A 17719-nucleotide genomic window follows, 5' to 3' on the forward strand; every position below is an offset into this window, starting at 1 on the left:
TTGAAGGTTTAGTGTTTTGATGTTTGAGGTCTCCATAGCATATTATAGAGAAGGAATGTAACACAGAAGAAGGATTAAAGGGCTCCAGGTAAGAAATGCTAGAGTCTGGCTTTATCATTTACAAATTCTGTGACCTTGAGCAAGTCATTTAGTCCCCGCAAAGTTTCAGGTACTTCATCTATAAAATAATTTTTTAATAGTGTTTTAAAATTAATTTATTTAATTTATTCATTTCTGGCTGCACTGGGTCTTCGTTGCTGTTCATGGGCTTTCTCTAGCTGCTGCAAGCGGGGGCTACTCTTTGCTGCAGTGCGCGGGCTGGCCATTGCAGTGGCTTCTCCTGTTGCGGAGCACGGGCTCTACACACGCGGGCTTCAGTAGATGTGGCACGCAGGCTCAGTAGTTGTGGCTTGCGGGCTCTAGAGCACTGGATGCATAATTAACTGGTAATCTCCAGTGATTCCCAACAGTAATACTTGTGATGTTAGTTGCGGATCAGGAGGGCAGAACGAGCAACAAACCTGCCATTGCTCTAAGGACTCGATGGAAATCCCAGTGATTTTAAGATATCATACAGCAGTACAAAAAAAAAGATTAATCTTATTAACAGAGAAGATAGTGAGGGGTTAGAGGTGGTAACATCAGAACAGAGACTCTAACAAATTTTTGAAAATCTGAAAGGGTATAAAAGGCAATTGACATATGAAATAGAACACAGCAAAATGCAGGTCCAAATCCACTAATCCCAGACTGCAGTAGAGATGGAAGTGGGAGTCAGTTTTCCCATTGGAGGCCCCAGGCTGAAGGTGGCAAATAAGGAAGAGTGTGGGAGAGAGAAACAGAGCAAACAAAGATTATCTGGAGGTCTGTGAACCAAATCACTGCCCAGTGTACCTCTCATCTCTCCTTCCTCACACCAGAAATAGAAGGTCAAGCGACCTAAATTGGTTGAACTGCTAAGGTTTATGTTGTGGTATACAAGTTTGAAACCTCTTTGTCCTAGCATTTAGAGAAACTACAACCTATCAGCTGATGTCCAGATCACTCACCCTGAAGCAAATCATTTTATTTGACACACCCTTGTCCACATACATAAAACTGTCAGTCAAATTTCAATGTAGTGGAGGGTACTTTTTGGGAAAAAACCTATTCACACACCAGCAGATGACACTTATACCAATCACTTAAAATAAAGAGCCTCATTCTTTTTTTTTTAATAAATTTATTTATTTTATTTATTTATTTTTGTCTGCATTGGGTCTTCGTTGCTACACACGAGCTTTCTCTAGTTGTGGCGAGTGGGGGCTACTCTTCGTTGAGGTGTGCAGGCTTCTCATTGCGGTGGCTTCTCTTGTTGCGGAGCACGGGCTCTAGGTGCACGGGCTTCAGTAGTTGTGGCATGCAGGCTCAGTAGTTGTGGCGCATGGGCTTAGTTGCTCTGCGGCATGTGGGATCTTCCTGGACCAGGGATTGAACCCGTGTCCCTGTATTGGCAGGAGGATTCTTAACCACTGCGCCACCAGAGAAGTCCAAGAGCCTCATTCTTTATTCTTAAAGTGGTTGAGTAACAAAAAATATAGGAAAACTAGAAGCACAGAAGAAAAAGGACAAAATAATAAGACAGAAAAATCAACTTGGCAGAAAACAGAAGAGAGTTTAATAACAGCACTTTATAGCACTTATTTGATGTCAGGCGTTGTTTTAAGGACTTTATATATATTAACTTACATATTCCTCACAACTACCTTGCCAAGTATGTATCATCACCATCCTTATTTTACAGATAAGGAAACTGAGGCACAGAGAAGTGCGGTGCGTTCCCAAGGGCGTCCAGCTGGTACGTGGTGGAGGCATGATTCTAACAGGGGAGCCTGGCCCCAGAGTTTGCTCTCTTAATCAGTCTGCCTATTCTAACTAATATCCTACTGTGATGTGAGAAGACGTTATATTCATGTAATAAGAATAGAATGCAATATTTTAAAGGAATCTCCCCCAAAGTTGTTTAAAGATACAGAGGCAATCATGAGCAAGAGATACCGCAGCTCCAGTCTATTTGCCCAGTTGCCAAAGTGAATGTACAGACATTTTAGAAAAATTATGAAGTACTCGATTTAAACCATCCTACACAAGTGGAATCCATCCTAATATGGAAAGGTTGCCACAGAAGGAAATTCCACAAATTTCCTTTGTAAACCTTTGCAATATTTAACAACCCACATTATTAAGAAATTCTTCTTTATATCTAACCTAAATCCCTCTTGCTACATTTTTAAACATTTCCTTGTTTCCTTATTTGGTGGAGATGGAGAACAGCTGGCCAGCATTTTGCATATTTCACCTTTAGGCCAAAATAATGGCAGTTGTTTTAACTCTTCCTGGAAAGCTGTGCTCTCTATCCCTGGAGTCCATTTTCTTAGATCTCTTCTGAATCCCCCTTCCATCTTCTCTGCAGTTTCGATTCACATTTAGGGCCCGTCTGGGAATTGAGCAATGCGAACAAATTAACTCAGTCCTTTTTCAACATTATCAACACCAATTTCTAATTTGGAAACAACACTGTTAGAAGTACTTGAATTCATACTGAGTCATAGTGAGTAAGTTACATCCTGAGAACACTGATAATGAAAGAGAAATTATACTGACGCCTCCAGGACATGGGAACATTATTAAGGGGCAACACGGACAAGAGGGCAGCAGGAAAGAGCAAAGCGTGGGTGTAGAGCAAGGACAATGAGTTGTGTTGGATGGGGCTCTGCTGAAAGGGGGAGCAAAGCTACACTCCTGTGTCCTGGGTGTGTGTGCTTAGGGAGGGAAACTCTGTGTGTGGTGAGGCAACTGGGTCACTTCCCCAGGGTGAGAGCGTCTGCGCACAGCAGGTGGGAGCTGGCGGAGGTGGGATGAATGAGCCATTTGAATGGGAAACACCAGTTCTGAGGATGACTCTGTCTTCCGGCTGCCAAGGAGAGGGCTCTGCTGCTCTGATGGGGTTGAGAGCAGGTGTAGACGGTGGTGGTGTGGAGAGACTCGGCCAGGCGAGGGCCTCCGTGGAATCCAGGACCAGTAACACCTTGTGTTTGCCCAGCACAGGATGGCCAACAAAGCACTTCCACATTCTTTTTTTTTTTAATAAATTTATTTATTATTTATTTTTGGCTGCTTTGGGTCTTGCTGTGCGTGGGCTTTCCCTAGTTGCAGCGAGCGGGGGCTACTCCTTGTTGAGGTGCCCGGGCTTCTCACTGTGGTGGCTTCTTGTGTTGCGGAGCACGAGCTCTAGGTGTGCGGGCTTCAGTAGGTGTGGCATGTGGGCTCAGTAGTTGTGGCTCGTGGGCTCTAGAGCACAGGCTCGGTAGTTGTGGTGCACAGGCTTAGTTGCTCCGTGGCATGTGGGATCTTCCTGGACTGAGGCTCAAACCCATGTCCCCTGCACTGGCAGGTGGATTCTTAACCACTGCGCCATCAGGGAAGTCCCCCACATTCTTGATTCATGTCACACTTCGCCCTGTGATGTTAACAGGCCACACATATTATCACCGCTCTACTGGGAAAGAGAGGCACGCACAATCACATGACCAGAAAAAAAGTGAGGAAAGCCCCTTGCCTTTTTGCCTCCTACTCTGGTGCTCTTTGCTCCACACCACCCTACCTTTCCTGCGAGAGTTCTCAGGGCAGGTATCAGTGAGCATTTTGTTGAGACTCTTCTGTAAGGAAGAGGGTGCTGCTTAATTAGCTAAAGACTTCCGGTACCTGAACCCAAGATGTGCACAGAGCATGCTCCATAAACACTGAAAGGAGGTAATAATTAATATGATGAAATGGCAAGGAGGAGGAAGTTGTTTCACTGGCACGTTGAATGGTAGCCTGTAGACTCCCCCCAAACAACTGATTACCCTCAGGAGACACCGTTTACTCTGGTTCAGGATTGGACGAAGCTACCTTAACCACTGTTATACTCCTTGGTGAATAAACACTGAACAGAAAGAAGACAAGTTCTTTAAATACATGTGCTCTTTAATCATATAAAAGAATATATTCAAAGAATTATTAACGTTGTTTCCTATTCACAATACCCTAAAACCAAACATTATCCCCATCAGGGTAAGCTGTGTACATTGAATTGTTCATCAGTCAAATAAGAACTGAATACTGTGTTGAAACCAAAGCAAAATTAGTTTTTTTTTCCCACGGTAAGAAAGAGCTTCTTCTTCCCACTCCCAGAGTTTCCACACAGATTAGAGAATGGTCTATTTTATTTTAACAAAGCTTTTGGCAAAATGTTAACCAACCACAAATGTGGCCTCCAAGCCCAGGCACCAAAGAAACTGATACTGTTCCTTTGAGAAATACATAGTTTGTCCAACAGATGAGAGAAAGTAGAAAACCCTAGTTGTGTAACACCTAGTAAGTTAGTAAATCCAACTATCCCAATTATAGTGTGAAATTTCTCATAAATCAGCTGCCATTCAGTCACATTACACAATATCACTTTTTATTTTTACCATATTTTGTGATGCTTCCCAATATAAATTAATGGCTAGCTTAGTGTGCTCCGTTGTTTATTCATTCAATACTCTTACAGGAACATGGAAACATTCGGCCTGTACAAGTCAGTTAGACCACATGCAACCGCTGGTAAAGAGCAAGACAGATACAGCTGGTCTCTGCTCCACAGGACAGTCATATAGGTGGCCAGATCCAAATCTTCCTGACCAATCAGAAAGAACAGCTATTAGACATCTTGGAACCAACCATGGAAGTATAACTATGAGCAATAGAATAGAAAACTCATTCTAAATCCCATGAGGCTATCCATGGAGAAGTACAGAAACTTTTTGTTTTGTATTTGACTTCATAGTTCTGCCATTTTAATCAAAAATGTATTCTTGGTCCTAGGAATATAACTTCTCTAAATGATATTCCTTATTCTGTACAAATGTTCTTTATGTATTCTGATTACTGTAGGCTTAAAACTTCGGTCATGAGATGATGGTGTTTATGGTGGTTTGTGGACCTACGTTCTCCATCTCATACATGTCTGAAGAATATTCAGTCTTATTTGCTCAGGGCATCAGTAGTTATAATCTGTCTACACAGTGTATCAAGGCATTCATTTATCTTAGTTCATGGTGTAAATAAGGCCAGGTAGTATGTTCGGTCCCTCTAAGAGTCATGCATTTTATACAGTGACAAACTGCTGCTTGGTCACCCTTGAACAGACCACAAAGGGAATTGGGCATCTTTGGATGGTTCATTCCAAGACCTATTGCCTGCCAATGAAAAATGAGCTCTTGGGATCCACTAAATGTGGGTTCTGTTCCATTATGTTCGTCTGCAACCTTCTAATCTGCTTGTGTAGCCATTGAAATGTTGTCCATTTCACACAGCCAGTGACCTCACAAGGAAGGCCCTTGGAGGGACCAGGAAATCAGTGTGGGTCCAGAGCTTCCACAAAGAGCCATCTTCACTGGCTGCACCACTCCTCTGTCCTGGCCTGGACTGGGTACCCTTTTTTGAACTTAGGCTGGGATGGCAGAGTTTCTCATCCCCTGTGATCAGTTTTCTACACAGCTTTTATTAACTGAGCAGAGCAGAGAAAAGCAACTTGCATTACAGCCAAACTAACATGTGGTAGAAATTCCCTGAGGGATTAAGGTGAACATGCTGTCCCCTCCCTCGAGAGACAAAGTCAGGAGAGTGACAAATCTGAGTTCTGCTTCATTACGCAAAATATACAATCCCCAAGGGCTTTATCTGAAAGGAATCTAAAGACTAATGAAATATCATAAAATTCCACCCTATAAATGAAGAAACTGACAAACCAAGAAGTTAGCAAAGTGATTAATGTAGGTCAGTGGTGGAATAATGTATTAGTTTCTTATTACCATGAGCTTAAAATACAAATTTATTTTCTTAGCGTTCTGGAGGTCAGAAGTCTAAACTGAGCTGGCAGCGTTGTGTGCCTTCTGGAATCTCTACAGGAGCTTTTAGAGGCTACTGGCATTCCTTGGCTCATAACCCCACAGTCCCTCTTCAAAACCAGCTACGTAGCATTATCAGGTATCTTTCCTCTCTGACCTCTGCATCTCTTGTCACCTCCCCTTCTCTGAGTCATCCTCTTACAACGACCCTTATGGTTAATAATCTCCCGACTCAAGATCTTTAACTTAATCATGAACGCAAAGTTTCTTTTACTGTGTAAGGTAGTATATTTACAGATTTTGAGTATATGGGGTGGGGGTCAGGGGGGAGGCAGGATATTATTCTGCCTACCACAAATAACAACCAAAAAGTCTAAACCTCATTAGTGGCTAAGGATCTAGCAAATACATGTGTTAATTTTGTTTTAAAAAGTTTAATAATTATTTACTAGATCTGGGATACTGTGATTGACAAACATGGCAAAGCAAATAATAGGCCTGAAATTCTCTTTATTTACTTTGCAAAGGTATATTTTAAATGTAATTCGCAAGTAGAGAAGCCTTCTTAAGATCCTTAGAAAGAAAAAAGAATTAAGAATAAAACTGTGCTGACATATAGGAAACAAAGACCTCATAAGCCCAATATTTTAAAAAATGATCTTACAAATCAAAAAGAATGGGATGAACAACACAATAGAAGACATGGATAAAATGAGCAATTTACATAATAAAACACACAAATGGAAAATGCATATATAATAAGAAATCCTGTTTTACTTCTCAGATTGGCAAGATTAAAAAGATAGGTGATAATAATCTTTCCAGTGGCCTACAAGGCCTGCATGATCCGCCTCCTCTCCCTCTCTGATCCTTCTCTCTCCCTCTCTGATCTGATCTCCTTCTCATCTCCACCTCACTTGTTTGCTCCATCCAAAAAAAGATGCCCTTTCACACACTGTAATAAAACAACCTTGCAATATCTACTGAAACTCAAATCTATATACCATTTGACCTAACGATGCACTTATAGGAATTTAACTTTCATAAATATTTACACAATGAGGTTATATTACAAAAGTGTAACTAAAAAAACTTGGAAACAACCTAAATGTTCCTAACTAGAGATTTGGTTAAATAAATTAATGTAGGTTCATAAAACAAAATACTATGTGACAACTAATTTGAGTGTGTGCATGTGTATGTGTGTGTGTGTGTAAAATATTTCTCAAATATACCAACATGGGAAGATTTCTGAATTGTGTCATTTAATATAACTAGTAACGTGTCTATTTTAGTCCTTCAGGCTGCTGTAACAAAAATATCATAGGATGGGTGGCTTATACACAACAGAAACTTATTTCTTACATTTCTGGAAACTAGAAGTCTAAGGTCAGAGTACCAGCACGGTTGGGTTCTGGTGAGAACCATCTTCCAGGCTGTAGGCTGTCCGTCTTCCCATTGTCTGCTCACACAGTGGAAAGAGAGATGAGAGAGCTCACTGGCATTTCTTTAATAAGGGCACTAATCCCATCCATGAAACCTCTGCCTTCTTGACCTTATTACCTCCCAAAGGCCTCTCCTCCTAATACTATGTCATTAGGGGTTAAGATTTGAAATTATGAATTTAGGAGGGGTACACAAACATTCAGTTCATAACAATGTATGTTATGTATTATATACTTACTCATTATACTTTGTATTACTTATAAAACAACTGTATCCTAATACACGTCCTTTCCAAAATACCTGAAAATGGCTGTAAGAGGAATGAATATTGTTTTCCATTTAGCTGATTATTGGCATATATAAACTGTCTTAGTCCATTCGAGTTGCTCTAACAAATTGCCACAGAATGGGTGGCTTATAAACAACAGAAATGTATTTCTTACAGTTGTGGAAGCTAGAAGTCTGAGATCAAGGAGCCAGCATGGTCAGGTGAGGGCCCCCTTCTGAGTGGCTGATTTATCATCATATCCTCACGTGGCAGAAGGGGCTAGAGATTCTCTGGAACCTCTTTTATAAGACACTACTCCCATTCATGAGGATTCCACCCTCATGACTTAAGCATCTCCCAAAGGCCCCATCTGGTAATACCATCACATCACTTTTGGGGATTCGAATTTCAACATGTGAAGTTTGAGGGGACACACACATTCACACCAAAGCATAAACCCAGAGGAAACATTTCCTCAAATCATTTTTTTTTATTCTCCCAGTCAGAAAGAAAAGACCTAGCAAAAACTGGCTTTGTCAAAATATTGGAAAATCTCATTCCTTGTAGTCTCTGTTTTACTAGTCAAAGTCACCACCGTCTGTTATACACATTATACTCAAAGCCCTTTGGATGTTTTCATTACATTACATACTACATAGAGAAGACTTAGGCATGCTTAGAATTTTTATAAGCATATGTTCTTCCTTCCTTATGAGGAAATGTAGATCTCATTAAAGTAAATTTTTCTAAAATGAAATATTTTAATGTATAAGCTTAGTGAGACTGCATCTGAAAGCCACAACTTTTGCTACAATCTTAAGTATGACCAAATTAACCTACAGCAAATTTTATTAAAGACAGAGCAATAACAACTTTGTCTTATTCTTTAAGAAAACTCAAAGACAGTGGTCTCTGTGTAATTTCTTCTAGTTTTCACATGTATATTATTTTTGCTCTCACTAAAATGGTTTCTAATCATTAGTGTCACCAGTTAAAATTATTTTAAATAACCAAATTCTCTAATTTTACATTTAATGGAGTCATTTCCAAACAATCATTTTCAAGGTTGTTTTTAACTTTTTTTTTCCTGCAAATCCATACATGCAATGTTATAGACAATTTCCCTCTGGACAACATCCTCCTAGCCATGCATGTTCAGTTTGGTCTCAATGTCCTAAAAAAAAAAAGCACTGTATAAGGTCAAGTTGAAGCAGATTAAATTTGAATTAGAAGCACTTCTGTATTAACATGGAAGTGTTAGTCATATTTTCCCCCTTCTACTCTTGGAAATCAAAGAGACAAGAAGTATAAAAAGAACCCACAAACTCCATTTTGGCAAAACAAGGTAGCAGATTTAAATTACAGTCTCAAAAATAAATGTGAAGGCTACCAAAAGCAGCCAAGACCAGGCAGAAGCCACACATAAAACATGAGGAAAATAGCAAAGAGAGTCACAAGATGATCCAATGGCAGCAGATTTCAAAAAAACACACTTCCTGCAGGCGAGAGGTTCATTGAGAGGTGAGGAAGCTGTATCCATGTTGGCAGCAATGGATGTAGGACCTGTGTGAGCAGGGCTGGCAGCAGAAGTCTTCATGAACACAGTTAATTAGAGAGAAGCAGAGAAGGCGGGTTTACATAAAAAACACCCAGCTAAGACATATTAGAAGGAAGAAGTCTGTCTCTGAGGAAGCAGAATAGGAGAGAGCACTGCATTAGGAAGCCTGAAAAGTTACAGTTGTGTTTCTTCTCCTATAGGAGCTTTCTATGAAAAGTTGCTCAGGAAAATTCAAGTTGTTCATTAATAAAAGGAATTGATACAGTATTGACACAAAGGTTACATAAGAGAAGATATGGAAAATAGCACTAAAACCTTCAAGTACGAGTAACATTCACCAGAAGATGTTGCCACAAAACAAATGAAAGTTGTAGCCAAATGCTTCATTGTGAATTTAAAAATTTTATAAATCAGTTTTCTCTATGAAAGAAAATCATAAAGCGGAAATAAATAAGTAAATAATAAAGATATGGAAGACTGAAGTAACATGATGAATAAGACATCTCGTCAAATCAACTGATAAAGCGCTATGCAAGAAGAAATTTCTGACTATGGTAAACAAATGACTAACCTTTCTTTATACCATTTAAACATTTTTTCAAACATCTGTTTATTCATTAGATTATTTAGTTTTCTCAACAAAGAGAATTATTTTTAAATAGTTAATATTTCTGTTTGGTTTACCATCACTTTGAGGAATTTGGTGCACCTAGGTCAGTGTTTCTTGAATTTCAGTAATATAACATTTTAAATGAAGAGAAAAGTTTTTGAAGCATTAATGTTAACTATAATTTTTATTATATTCTTTAATTATACATATACCAAAAAATTAACTGTAAGCTCTGTTGTCTCACAGTTGTGCTACAACTATAAAACCAAAGCAGACAAATCAATGTAAAGAAAATTACAAAAATGAAAAAGTCAAAATTGAAATTAACAGATTATGTGATAAAGTACATTGTGTGGAAATGAAGTCACCATTCACAAGACCAATGGAGAGTTCACATGCCAACACCTCTGCGGGCCTTTTGAAGATTCAAGTTTCCTTCCAAGTCTTTTTCAATTTCAAATCATGCCTAATGATGTAATTTGTTCTTTACTTAGTGGGAAGCCATCATTTCTAAATTAAGTTATCTTTTGTTCTTTTTCTAACTAGCACACAACAATGACAAGGTACTTTTTGGTGCCAATAAGAAAGTTGAAAAAAATGCAACTGTAAGCACGAAAATCAGATGGTGTTATTCAGCTATAGTCATTCAGAATAGCAAACTAAGCTTCTACTAATTTTATTTTAGCTTTTTGTTGAATACAAAACAGAACTTTGAAAGTTATTTTTAGTGTTCTTTCAAACCCCTGTTTGAGAAACATTATTCTAAATTTTTAGAACACTAAACATTCCCTATAACCATCTCTAGATAACCATACTTGGTATGTTCTTGGCAAGCCAAGTGTGATTTTATAACATCCCAGAATTCTTGCTGCCTGAGTCTCACATTACACACAAGAGTACTGTTTTGTGGCCTCGTTAGAAGACTTACATCAGTGTGGAAATCTCAGGAACTTAATGTTTCACCTTTTCTGAGAGTAATAAAGACTCCAAAAACTCAGGGTATGATTCTTTAGATTTAAGGGGGAGTCAATTAGAAGACTTCAAGATTCCAGAATACGTAGTTAGGGGTCAGAGTCTGAACCCAGTGGACAGATGGAGAACTTTGGAGCTGGGAAAGAATGAGAACATTAAGAACTATAAAGACATATAGTTTCATCTTCAGTACATATTACATACTATAGATGTAGAAGGGGAGATATGCAAATAATCAGTGATAGACTCAGAGTCACCCCAAAAAATAGATTAAGATTCCACCAGTCTGTTCTCCAAGCACTGAGGCTATAGAGCCTCTAGGCTTTCACAAGGTGCCCTCCACATAGAGAATTCCCCTGGATACAGGAACTCACAAATCACTTGCTGGTCACCGTTAAGTTTTCAAAGATGCCTCTTTATGAGAATTATCATACCCTCTTCTTTACCTCCCATACTGTCTCTGTCCACTTGTTCTAGAAAGAACTGTTCTGGAAATCCCTTCAAGGTACTGTCTTTTCTGAAGGAAAACGGATAGCAGCAGGTGCTTGAGAGGTGTTTTCCCCATGAGAATAGACGGGAAATATTCCAGGTCTCTCTTCAAAAATATAATAGAATTAAGTTAACATTTAAGGTGTGACTAAGAGCTATAGGCAGAATCAACTAGTTCTTGACCATATTCTACATGTGCTTGTAACTGACTATAAAAAAAAAAAAGTGTGCTCAGGTTAAGAGTTCCAGGAACTGGTTAGTCACTGCTTTCCACGCTTTGTCATGGAGAACACTTTTAAGCAATGAGAAAAAATAAAAATACTGATCCTAAACCATATTGTTTTTATCATAAAAATATGGTAAAAACAGAGCCAGTGCAGTAAAAGTGAAATAACTATACAAATGTTATCATGTGACTCTGGTTTATTGAAGGAAAACCTCAACAAAACTATCATGTCTAGATCCAGAATCTAGGTTTCCTAGTCATAATGCGCTATAACTAACAGAAGTGAGGGTTTATCCCTGAATTTGCTTAAATTTGCTCTACTAACTTAGCTTTTTTTTTTTTTTTAATGGTGTGTCAAAGATAGGTTTACTCCCTTTGGGCTTTATCCCCAAATTATGGTATTTAGTTCAGTGCTATTCCCAGCCTGTAATGCACTAGCAATAACGTGTGATGTACTGCTAATATCCTGGAGAATTCTACTGGCTGTGTCCTTGAAGCAATGTAGCAACTTAGCACCATGCATGTTGCATAGTTATGGATCACACATGGGAGCAAATATTATCCTGTTATCTTTTGTTCTACTTTAAGTTTTTTCATCATGATGTCTCAAGAAATTTTACTATGAACTGCAAGTTTTCTTCTTTTCCTATTCTAGATGAGTAGATATTATATGAAACAGGTGTTTTCAGATGCATAAGTACACACATATACTTCTCATCACCACAATCATTTTAAATGTCTGGACGGTATACTCCCCCTGCACTTTACTCTTGGAAGTGGTCCTTGCTAACTAAGAAAATAGCTTTGGTTCATGTATTAGTCTGCTAGGGCTGCCATAACAAAATACACAGACTAGGTAGCTTAAACAGCAAAAATTGACTTTCTCACAGTTCTGGGGGCTGGAAGTTTAAGATCAAGGTGTCTGCAGTATTGGGTTATCCTTCGGCCCTTTTCCTTGGCTGGCAGATGGCCATCCTCCTGCTGTGTCCTCGAGTGGTCTTCTCTGTGCATCTCTGGTGTCTCTTCCTCTTTCTGTAAAGACACCGGTCCTGTTGGATTAGGGCCCCACCCTTATGACCTCATTTAACCTTAATTACCTCTTTAAAAGCTTTATCTCCAAATACAGTCACATTGAGGGTTAGTGCTTCAACATGTGAATTGTTGGGGGCATACAATTCAGTTCATAACGGTTCATAACCTTAAAGAGATAATGGGCAGGTGTCTCAGTAATAGATAAAAACAGCCACACATTTCTCCTCTAAAGTCTCCAGATCTTTTCATGATATGTATAATCTTAACCCCAGGGTACCGCATCATGTCATGTGACTTTCCAACCAACGTTATAATGGACACACACACTTCCAGATGTTCACTGCTGGCTGAATCAGCCTAGAGCTGGATTCATGAGCCCTTTTCATGCCAGAGATTGGAGAAATAATTCTGTTCTGTGCTCCAACTGGATCAATGCATAAGTGGCTGGAGTTATTTCAACTGGTATCATTTGGTCTAACCAAAAATTAAAATATGGCCTCATGAAACCAACAAACAAGCAAAGAAAGTTGAAATTATTCAGGTTAGAGGCTATAGACCACTTTGGCAGCATGATCTCTGATGGAAGGAATGCTCAGGCAAGCAGAGCGTCTCTAATTGTGAGGGTGTTATAATATCACTGTCCTAACAAGTGTCCTTTAAGTTAGAACTAGAAAGTCTCCTCTTGTGAAAATGGAAAGTTTGCTGGGATTATTAAATTTTCATAACATGGTAGAGTTAATCCACTTGTTCTAGAGGGCAGGGACTGGGTAAAACATGAAGACAAGGATGGAATCACTCAGTAGCCTGACTGAAGTCAGGAGAAGAAATCTGTGCTCTAAAATAAAAAATTTTCTCTGAGTACCCAAAAAATGTAAACTCTGTAGACTCTTTCTATCCCTTATCAAAGTCCACTGGAAGATACACAGTGGACAGATCAGGTCAGGAAAACAGAAAAGAACAAAGGCAAGACTTCAGTTCCTCTTTATTAACCACCTGAGTTTCATTTTGAAGCAGAAAAGAGAAGGAACCTCCTCCAAAACAATTTCACCATTGTCGGTTACTCTTCAGATCTCAGCCTGATTCCCTCCTCAGTTCTCTGAATCAGAAAAGAGCCACATAAGACGTGAGTGCAAATAAAATCACACAGACCAGTAGGCTGAATGTTGATTTGGTGTAATTAGGCAGTCCTGAGAGCTCTCAGTAGAAACTGCTTTGATTTTTGACTTTTAGAAAGTTGTTCTACCAGAGGATTATTATGGTAATTGAAATTAGGAATAGAATTGTGGCTGGACCCTAAATAACACGATGTGGATGCTAAAGCTGCTATTTAGCTGTTACACTGAACAATTTGGAACAATGGGAGGGACAGGGTGTACTCATGAGGGCTCTAATTTTAATTGTGGGATTGCCAATTTGTTAGCCTTTCACTGTTTCCTTAAAGGAAATGCAGGGTCTTAAGGAACTTGCTCAAGACCTATATTCAAGTAGAAAATTATGAGCTTCACTTCCTAAGGAGGAGATATTTAACTTTTTCTTTCTTTGAGGGTAGTTCACATTCACAGTTCTCAAAATCTCTGCTACAAAATGAGAGATACTCTATGATGGATCAGTTGTAAGAGCTCATTACTTTGGGAGCAATCCGATTTACAAGTGTTTGCGTTAACCCATTTTTCTGCAAAAAGGGGGTACGTAGGGTTGCTACTATAAAGACGTGATTTATAGGCAAATGTATGATAGAAGATCAAGACTAAAATTCGCTTGTCATAAAGCATAATTCTGACAGTTAATTTGCTCTTCATCTGCAGACATTTGAATGAATGGATATCAATGGCAAAGAGTTGTTATATATCTTCATTAGATGATAAAGAGGATTATTATGATAATTGAAATCAGGAGTCACAAAGAATCAGATTAGAAATTAGAGTCACAAGGAGCAAATCAGTGAAAAGTAGGGAACATTTGTTTTGAAAAACAGAATAGGCGTGGCCTGTTATGTTTTCCCCAAATTGACAGTGCATCTCACTGTTGTCCCTACCTTTTAAAATAATAAAAAAAAAAAAAAATACATGTTGTGATATTCATATACAACAAAGCTAGGGGAGAGTCCTTTTTATCTCAGTCTCTGAGAGAGAAGCACTATTAACAGTGCAGTGTGTTATTTTTTCAAATTTATTTTATGTATATACTATCATATTACTATTGCTGTAAGAATGGGAGTATATATAGTACATGTTGCTCTGCAATATTTTGTCACTAAACGTATCATGGGTGACTTTCTATGTCTTTTGATGAGAGAGAAATGTACAAATCACAGACATGTGCTAATAAATACATTAAAAGTTTTTGGGACAAACACAGGAAACTATAAACTGTGCTTTGCTCTACAAAGTGAAAATAGAGATGAGGACAGTGACCGCAAGACTTTTAATTCTCCATTTTGTTTTCTTTTAAATTATTAAAGTTTTATTTATAACCATGAATTATTTTTATCATAGAAAGCTAGAAAAGCAAATGAGCAAGAAAGAGAAAAAGAGAAAGGCTAAATTTAAAAGGATAAAGTAGAAAAACAACCCAAGTTGCCTGGTTGTGATTTTTGTACTAAAAAAAATAATGAAAGATCAAATATTTAATCTATTAAATCGTTGGCTACATCTAGAAAAGTCCATAAGCAGTAAAATTTTATCCAAACTCCCAGCGCAAATCGTTAGCTCTGGTACAAACCAAATCGACACCCCTCTCATCCTCTGAGATGTGTTTTTATCGTGAGCTGCCCGATCGTGCTTTATTCATGTACTCTCCATGACAGGGAGGGATAATTCTAATACAAAGCATTGTTTTTTTGTGGCCAACCTAACTAATGACTCTAATGAACAGAAGGCCCAGTAAATTCCCTGAGAAGTTTCATTTCTACAGCCTACTTTTGGGTTCTTTTTTATTCCAAGGTAATGCCTGGACCCAGTGGAGGGAAATCTTTGTTTATTTCCTTTGATCTTACTAAGAGCTCATTTAAAGCAAAGGTCCCAACTGGGGACCTGCATGTGAGGACAAATATACTAAAAAGTATGATTTCTTGGCATTGCGCATCTTTCCGGTACATTGCACAGCATCTCCTCTGTGAAGACTCCAGGGAGAAATTTCCTTCTGGTCTCAAGAACAGTTGAAAGCACCTGAGCAATTGATTTGTTTTTATATTATGGACAATGTGGACTTTCCAATAAGGCCTGTTTCTGGTTTTTATATTATTTAAAATATGTAACCTAGATGTCCCTAGATCACACTAGCCTAGGGGCACAAGTGAGTCACATTAAGATTAACTCCCAAATACTACTGGCTGATGGGCCTCAACCCATTGCAGAGAAGACCCCATGCTCCAAGCATTTCTGCATATCCCTCAGGGGGAATCACATGTGTTTACATTCATTGATTTTTAAGGAGAAGAAACCAACTGTGTTAGTTTAAGCAAAGAAAAACAAATTTATTACAAGCATTAGGACATGACCCGTAGAACCTAAGGGCAAGAATGCATCCTTGCCTCAGAAAAGACTGGAACCAGAGATTCCAGTGTCATCAGGATGTTCCCTCATCTCTGTTTCTTGCTGCCTAATATTCTCTCTCTCTCCCTCCCCCACCCCCAACCCCTCTCTTTCTCTCTCTCTCTCTCTCTCAGCTTCTCCTGCTGATCCAACTCAGTAACAGAAAATAAAGACAACTGAGGGCTCCCAGGTTTATATGATGCGCGCCCAGCTACCTGGAAAGAGACTGAAACATATTTCTGGGTCCCAATTCTGAATTTCTGGGGAAGGGACTGAGAGCTGATAGTCACAGCTTGAAGAGAGTACTCACCTTTGTTTGCTCCAGCCCACTGTGGCAATGGTGACAAGGACATGTGGCCTTGCAATGGCCTTGTGGCTAGGTGGGTGGGAGAGTAGTTCCCAGAGAAGGGGATGAGCAGAGCTATGCTGACAGCAGAAGACAGCTTCGGGGGAAAGAGACTGCCCTCTGGGTATGGCCACCCTCCCCCATGGCCCCAGACTGAGCTGCCGGGCTCATGCAAAACTCTGCATTGCTCATCTGATCCAATTGCTGAGCAGTTTTAAAAGAGATTTTTTTTAATGAAAGCAATATTTACTGAAGATGTGACCTTTGATACTGCTGATTGGTGAAAAATCTTTCTGGAAGAAAATTTGGAAATAGATATTTAAGAGCCTTAAAATGCAAAGATCTTTCAACCCATTTCTGGAAATTTATCTAAGAAAACAGACAGATGTACGTAGAGGTTTATCACATCATGAAATTGTTTATAGTGGAAAGTTGATATGATGTTAAAGTGTTATAGTATTTGGATAAATTATAGCACATTCGTATCATGGACTATAACATCCATCTAAACATACAGTGTATTTATTGACCTGGAAAGATGGTTGTGTATAATAATAGATATGAAACAGAACAGAACACACAGCACAATGTTAAATAGTCATTTCTGGTTGAGCAAGTATACTTGATTTCTATATATTTTCTCCAGATTGGTTTATTTATGTTTTCTAATGTGTCCTCAATAATCATGTCACTTGTATAATATTTTTTTAAGCTTTTGAAAAATCACACTAGTGATACAAGTTTTTTCAACATGTAAACATTACCCCAGCATTAGAAATAAATATGTTTGTACATCCTTCTTTAAAAAACAGAAAGGACAGCACTCATAGTTATAGAGACTATGCTATGTAGCCCTCTGTATATTAATTTCATAGTCAGTATTCAAAAATAGGAGAAGGAGGGTGAGAATAAAGAAAAAGTGCACAGAGATCTAAGGAAAAATCTCTCTTTAACACCTTTTTCAGCTCTCCATCCTTCTGTGGTTCTCCAGCAGGGGTGGTACCACTCCTAGGGGCTGTTGGGAAATATTGGGCAGAGGACATTTTTGGTTGTCCAGGGATTAGTGAGCATGACTGACATTTAGTGGGTCGAGGGAAGAGAGGCTGGCTACCCTACAAGGCTTGGAAAATCCAGAACAAGAAAGACTTGTCCTGCTCAAAAGTCAATCACACCCTCCACTGAGAAACCCTGCTAAACTAAACCTCTCTGAATAAAATCCAAGGCCTTCACTCCTAACCCCTGCCTATTTTTCTAATCTCCTCTCTCCCAGCTTCCCTTCCTGTTTTATACCCTGCTCTGTCCCACTTTAATTCCTTTTTCCTCT

At 38.9% G+C, this 17719-nt stretch overlaps 1 long non-coding RNA gene across 3 annotated transcripts in view; it reads right to left on the reverse strand.

The window, feature by feature from the left end:
- Window positions 1-424: 424 nt before the first annotated feature.
- The window catches only part of LOC309622532, a 44206-nt gene continuing 26911 nt past the window's right edge, over window positions 425-17719 (reverse strand). Inside the window, exons 2-5 of one of the 3 annotated variants that reach the window (XR_014240943.1) lie at window positions 12373-12516; window positions 7281-7377; window positions 2339-2476; window positions 425-1585 (exon numbers count right to left, since the gene is read on the reverse strand). This is a non-coding gene — a long non-coding RNA (uncharacterized lncRNA). The other 2 variants (XR_014240944.1, XR_014240945.1) reach the window with 2 other exon arrangements.

This window comes from Balaenoptera borealis (genome assembly GCF_965194805.1).
Source record: "Balaenoptera borealis genome assembly, chromosome: 2".
Lineage (NCBI taxonomy): Eukaryota > Metazoa > Chordata > Mammalia > Artiodactyla > Balaenopteridae > Balaenoptera > Balaenoptera borealis.